The 7,187-nt window shown below is 55.6% G+C and overlaps 1 protein-coding gene across 20 annotated transcripts in view; it reads right to left on the bottom strand.

Moving 5' to 3' along the window:
* Window positions 1-7,187, bottom strand: part of LOC111849695 (muscleblind-like splicing regulator 1) — a 34,596-nt gene extending 27,409 nt beyond the window's left edge. For 6 of the 20 annotated variants that reach the window (XM_072701316.1, XM_072701314.1, XM_072701313.1 and 3 more), the window contains exon 1: window positions 4,308-4,558. The gene's annotated coding sequence lies outside the window, so the exon portion shown is untranslated. The other 14 variants (XM_023822858.2, XM_023822847.2, XM_023822839.2 and 11 more) reach the window with 9 other exon arrangements.

Here is a 7,187-nt window from a genome sequence, read left to right on the forward strand (position 1 = left end):
TCACGTAGCCCAAGGCATGCAGATCTTATTAAACCGCCAGACGGCTTCCTGAATGTTAATTATTTGCACTGGCTCCACACTCCACCAAATGCCCCGGAAACAGCGGCTGTAGCACAGCTTAGGAGGTGGGTGCCTCTGCTCCCTCGCCAGGGGGGGGACACAGCACCCAGTAACTCACGACACTCCAGACAAACTCACCAACCTGGGCCAGTGTCCCCACTCTGATATTAACATTCATATTAATGGTGAATGTTTCTGTTCAGTATATTGTTCAGTGTAACAGGCATATAATGGACATACGGCAACAGTGATGCATTTTGGGTAGAAGGACAGAATTTGCTTTCGCTGGGTTGGGCTTGGAATGACCACAGCTGTGTAGCTATGACAACCATGCCAGATGTTTGACACGTCTCTGAAGGTCATGTCAGAGTTTGAATAATGAAACAGTTGAAAATGCTGCCCCCGATTAAACCGGCCGACAGACTGCGAGATATGCAGGCCGGACATGGTACCGTCCCCACCAGCACCTTTTAAAACTTCATCATTAACATCATCAATCAATTAAGACTTAATCAGTAAACCTCACAGAGTGGGGGAGCTTGGATATTAACACATCAACACATTCCAGAAACGAGTAAAAAATAACACCCGCTGGTGTAAATCTGCAGGTTGTACGACCACGGCTGTCTGGACCGCTGGGTCAGAATAACAGTCCTTCTGCCCCAATGTGACCAGACCAGCATGCGACGGGATGAAGCAGGCGATCATAAAACTCACTGTCCTGTTTGCGGAGCTGTTACCAATCTTGTCCCAGGGTCAATTGGGAGGGACAAATTTCAACATTCAAATCTCACATTTGCTCACATCTACTGTCTCTCAGGCCACATCGAATAGGAAGGGGTGAGACTCATGCCATCATCCTGGTAGTGGTGGCACGCGCTGGTGAACGAGGGCAGGTGGTGGCTTCTCTAGCATCATATGAAGATGGGCGGAGCTAAAGCGCCGTGAAATCTCCATATGCGCTCAGACCTGCCGTCTCTTGCTGGCGAGGCGGTTCCACATCCCTGTGTCTAAAAGACTTCACTCTGGCTCTTAGATTGCTGGGCTGCACATTGTGATCCCTCTGCAGGGCATCAGGTAGGTGCTTCATGCCCACCTGCAGACCACCCGCCCCCTGTCCGGCCCCGTGTCCGGCCCCGTGTTCCGCCCCGTGTCCCGGCCCGTGTCCCGGCCCGTGTCCCGGCCCGTGTCCCGCCCCGTGTCCGGCCCCCTGTCCCGCCCCGTGTCCCTCCCCGTGTCCCGCCTCGTGTACGGCCCCGTGTCCCGCCCCGTGTCCCGCCTCGTGTCCGGCCCCCTGTCCCGCCCCGTGTCCGGCCCCCTGTCCCGCCCCGTGTCCCGCCCCGTGTCCCGCCCCGTGTCCCGTCCCGCGCTGAGTCAATCCACCTGAGGAGGAGCCTCTGATAAAGGCCTCGTACAGCAACTGACGCTCTGGCGTGTGCCTGCAGTCTGCTCTCCTGCTCTCCTGTCAGCCGTCCTTGTCTCTCACATCTTCTCCTGCCTGCACCACTCAGCTCACCGACACGTGCGCTCTCCCGCTCCCCATCTCCTGGCACGTTGCACGGCACCGCGGGCCGCGGTCTCCATGGTAACAGGCGGCGCAACGTGTCGGAGTTCAGGCTCGCCACTCCGTTCCTGGGTAAGGGGGGGTCCACGTCCAGGGGCACCCTGCCTCTTTTAGCACTAGCCGCTCCTGTGCGCGTGCGCGTGTGTCTGTGTGTGCGCTCCCATTACTGACTCAAGCGTGGGGGTTTGCACTGACGAACCGCAAATTAAAAGTAGTTTCTTAAGAGGCAGCTAATTGAGTGTGGGGGTGTGAATGCTCAGCATGGCTCTCATTAGTATCACGATCTCGCTGGCACACATCCTGCCAGCCTGTTAATGCACCTCCCCCATGTACACGCACACACACACACACACACACACACACACACACACACACACACACACAATACCCCTGTGAGTGCCCCCCAGCTGCAGAGCACAGAAACACAATAATCAAAGTATGTGTCTCTCAGGCACCAACAGAGGGCATATTGTCCCCCCCACCTCCCCCCCCCACATTGTCACATGTGGGACACCCCGAAGCCTTACATACGTGAGACCGACCCCCCCCCTGCCCCAGATGAATATACATGTGTGTATTACGCTGCATATGAATGAATAAGTATAAGTGTATTTGCATGTGTTTGTCCATGTGCGAAAAATGCATCATGGGATATCACCAGTAGGTACTGTTGCAGACTGGCAGAGGGAAGGAGGGTCAGGATCCCATATGGCACAGCGAGGTGCCCAGGCTGCTCTGTCTCGGGGAAGTTCAAGGGGAATCACCTTCTGGGTTGTTTTTGCATAAATTACATAAATGACAGCTTTTCTGTGCGGACACACGCTTTGCTGCAGTAGGAACCAGGGTTAAATCACTATTTAATTTCACTTTCAGGATGTCGCATGGCACAGGTGCACAGCCCAGAGAGAAAGGCAGAAAGTGGGGTGGTAGACTGAATATAAGACACTGTCTGTGAGACCAACCAGAATATAAGACACTGTGAGAGCTACAGGAATCTGACTTTCTGTGAGACACACAGGAATCTGACTCTGTCTGTGAGACATACGGGACTCTCACTTTGTGTGAGACATACTGGAATCTGATTCTGTCTGTGTCATCTACAGGAAGATGAGACACTGTCCCGGCAGACTTACAGGACTCTGACTCTGTCTGTGAGACTTGCAGGACTCTGACTCTGTGAGAGCCACAGGACTCTGAGAGCCACGGGACTCTGACTCTGAAACCGACGTGCAGATAAGACACAATGAGCCCCACCTGCCTGCTTGCCTCTACAGCCCATGACCCGCCCTGCTGCTGAGCCCCACCCTGACCTCAAGCCCTTACTTCATCATGACACACTTGGCCACATCCCAAACTTCTTCCACCTCACGCTGGCTGAGGGTTTGATGTCCGACCTCTGGCTCTGCTGTCTGTCTAGGAGGCCTCTAGTGGTGCAGTTCTCCACCCCCCTGCCTCCCAGGTAACAGAGGGAAAGGGTGTGGTTCGCACTGGGACCGCTAGCCAGCCCTTCCCTGGGTGGGGCGGGAGGGGGCCCACATGGGAGACTCACGCTGCAGCGCCCGTGCTGTCAGACCACAGCCTTGGAGGGTTAATCATTTCCTGAGGGCAGCTCCAGTGTAAACACCGGGGATTCTGTCATTACAGGAGAAAACAGGGCAGGCAGAAACGCTGCTAATGTCCCCGACTCCCCCGAAGACAAACAAACACAACAACGCATGCCCCCCGAAAACGCAACAAATCTACGGCCCGCACGGTACTTACGGCGCGAGCCAGCGCTGGATGGCACGGGGAAAAAAGTCGCCAGTCCGACCCAACGCTCCACGGAAAAAACTTTCCCCGTTTCGGAAAATAAGCGGCGCTCCGGTAAACGAGCTCCCGCCTGCTCACTCGCTAGCGGCCTGCCTCACCTTGGTGCGTCGACACAAAGAGCCACGTTTGTGCAGAGGCGCGCTGCCCTTGACGGCCGCGCACTCACGCAGTCAGCAGGAACAGAACGCGTTTCCGCGCCGCCGCCACCGCCGTCCTGCCTGCCGCCAACTGACGCGCAGTGGAAAGTGAAAACCCCGCCGCTTGCTGGGCCCGAGCTGAAATCCTGCGCTCACCATATAAGGAAGTGCAGCGAAACATGTCACGCATAATTTACATGCAGTCAGAGTTCACCTTTCACAGAACATATTTGGGCCGCACACTAAACAGGGCACTTCCTCATTTTAATTTTGATGTTTTCCTGTGCAAAAAGAAGGAGGAGAGAAGCATAAGTGAAACTAAACTCGAAAAACAGCCCAAGTGAGAGGCCCAGCTGCAAGGGAGAACATGTTTATACTGCATGCGCGTGTGTGCGCGTGTGTGCGTGTGTGCTGATGCAGATGCTGTAAAGATGCCTGGCTTTGCTAAAAGATCCACCTGTTCCTGTCCCCTGTCCTTCTCCTTCTTGGGGGGGTCCAGCAAACACATTCTCAGGTCCCGGGACGGCCGCCCTCACAGGCAGAGGCCGCGTGACCTTCCGATCTCCCCCCCCCCCCCCCCGTGTGTACGACCGCGGTAACAGCACCGTAAACCCCCCGGTTAGTGAGACATGCAGACACACACACATACGCGCACGCACACGCGCAGCTGCCGAGCCACTGCGCGCAGCCCCGGCCTCCCGCTGCTCTGTGTGCGGGACACAGACAGGCAGCCTTACCTCTTACATCGCTGGGAGTGCGCCTGCATGTGTGCCTGTCCCTCTGCGTCTGCGTGTGCGTGTGCGTGTGCTCGGACCCGGCCCCCGGCGCCGAGCAACTCATTCTGCGGGCTCTCAGAGTCTCTGTCTGGCTGCTGTCACACCCGGAGCATTCCTCCTGCTGGCTGGCTGGCTGTGCGGCGCACTCCGTCGCTCTCTCTCTTCCTCTCTCCCTCTCTCGCACGCAGCAACACTGCTGCTGCCGCCAAGTGCCACTCACTGGCAGAGCCCTGCCTCCCTGGCCCGCCTCTGGGCCCGCCTCTGGGCCCGCCTACCAGCCCGCCTCACCAGGAAGAGCTCGGTTACAGCGTTCGGGGTTTTTTCTGCTCTGCACCACTGGGGAAGTGTGTGTGGGGGGGGGGGGGGGGGCCAGGGAGGAACCACGTGAGGGAGAAAAACGCGCGAGAGAAAAAGAGGAGGAGGAGAAAAAGATCGAGAGGACAGGAAGGAAAGCCTGACTTTCAGTTAAAGCAATCCTCCCGTAGTCCACATTGTAGACAGTGCTTTCTTAATGCCTTACACTGCATGGGAGTGCAGCTCAGTGTTTTGCAGCACTCCAGCAGTGATATCCTGGGTATAAATGCTGTGTCACACTGGAACCAACCTGCACAGCCTGCCTCATGTCTCCTGCAGATCCCCCTAACGGCACTCCCCCCTGCTGAGCTGCACTTGGTTCGTTCCACCAGTAAAACTGGAGCTGTGTGTGCCTGCCGGCTCTCCCACTCTTGGGAGACGCGGGGGAGCAGGGTGGGTGGCTAACCGAACTGAATACGCAGAGTGAATGTGTAGCCAGTGTATCCTACAGTGGGCCTCGTGCTCTCTGTCTCTCTGGAGACTTGAGTCTGGCCATATGGGGGGCAACACTGGCCTCAGGCAAATGCTCCGCAGTGACTGCGGGGGGGGGGGGGACGCCACAGGCAGGTGCAATGCATGAGCAAGCAGCTCTAACATGGAGGGTGTGCAAGATGTCACAATGGCAGCCAAAACGCTTTATCTCACACACTCCGCCCTAATGTGTTTCCGTGCAGGACTGACGTTCCTAAACGAGCCCCACGGACCCCCCTGTGTGGCCACGTGGCTCACGGCTGCTCACTTCATGAACCACACAGTCCTCTCCGTGCAACGGACGCTGGAGGTGTAACTGAAACAGAGCAGGAAGTCAGATAAAAAGACGCCACTACCACAGAGCTGAAGAGCGGGGGCCTCGCGGCCTGGACACCGAGGGCAGTGGGGGCTGCTTATCACAGAGCTGCCTGTGACTCCCTTTCCAGCATCACCCCCCCCCCCCCACCCCCATTCTCCTCTCCGCTTTTTCTCACATTTCTTTCTGCCAGCAGTTTGACGGCCTGAATACTAGCATACGCACTTCATGCGCATTTCGGGCCTCCCATTTTAGGAAGAATAAAACAACATGGGCATATTTATGCTTGTTTCTCACCCCCCCCCCCCACCCCATCCTCACCCCAGCCTCCTCCTCACTTAACCCAGACCTGCCGGAACATTCCACATTCATCAATTCCCTGCAAATCCCTACAAGCGTGGATGCGAGTTAGTGCCTGGCCGCGCGAATCCGAGACATTCTTATCGTTATTAGATTCCCCATCACTCGGTGCTTCCAACATCTCATCGATACCGCTTATAAACAATTTTCAGGAATGGTAGATGAGTCTAAAAACCACATGTGTGTGTGTGACTATCAAACCCTGTGTCCGAAACACAGACATACACACACGGAGTCTTACAAAAGCAGGAAAAGTTGCCACTGGCAGTACAAAAGAAGCACAGAAATGTGGCGATTGCTTTTGAATCCCTCGTGAAAACATTTTACAGATGCCCAGGTGCCATTCTGATATTACCAAAATTTCCCCTGTAACAGTTAGGGTTTATATAGTGATAGCCCCCCCCCCCCCCACCAACAGCTGAGCTTCTGCTATCTAGTTTTACACAAAAAGTAAACTGGCTGCTGCAACAGCAGGATAATTACTGTCAGATAAAGTGACAGAGCCGACATACCGCTCATCGTCGTCTGTCCTCAGCAGGTCGCAGGTCCCTCCCTGAACCCGGAACAGTATGGACAGCCAGATAAGGCAGTGCCACGTTTCTCTGAGCCAAGCAGCAAACTCATTGGCCCCCAGAACGCAAAATGCAACAGCGCTCCACCAAACGTCCCCTTTTCTGCCCTCCCCCCCGTTCTTCCGGAGTCTTCTTAAGCTGCTCCCCAAGCAAGTCGAGCACCCAGAAGTCAAAGGAGCTGGACTCCCCGTTAGCAGTGCAAAAATAGAGAAGTACCCCCCCCCCCCACACCACGTGAACTGCACAAAGGGCACACGCATGTCCGTGTTCTAAGCGTGGAACAGCAGAGTGAGGGACACGGGTAAGAGATGGACAGGGCCATCACTGGGGCTGCATGAACAGCACACCCATCAAACGGCCCGTTCAGAATCCCCACGCAGAATCGCCATTCTCATGCTTGTATTTACTTATTGCTGCATTTGAAAAATTGGCCAGTGGTTTCAGATCCTGCTTGCAGTTGCTGTGAGTTCCTCTATTTATAACGGATGTCGAACTGCACACAAAATCGCCGGCATCCCAAACAGACACTCACAGCTGCAGTCAGCCCACCATGGTTGGCAATGCTCCTTACCTGCCTGTCTCCCAGGTGCCGCTGGGTCTTCCGGAGCACTGGGACTGGGCTGAACTGCCGGACGCCAGTGTCACGTGCTGCAGTGCATTGTGGGACTTTACCACACACACCTTTTCGGTCTGAGCGCCTGAGAGGTCTGACTGACCACTAGACACACTCCCTCTGCAGAGCTTCACAGAGCAGGAAATGATCTGCTT

The sequence above is a fragment of the Paramormyrops kingsleyae genome, chromosome 17, assembly GCF_048594095.1.
Source record: "Paramormyrops kingsleyae isolate MSU_618 chromosome 17, PKINGS_0.4, whole genome shotgun sequence".
NCBI classification, from domain to species: Eukaryota; Metazoa; Chordata; class Actinopteri; order Osteoglossiformes; family Mormyridae; genus Paramormyrops; species Paramormyrops kingsleyae.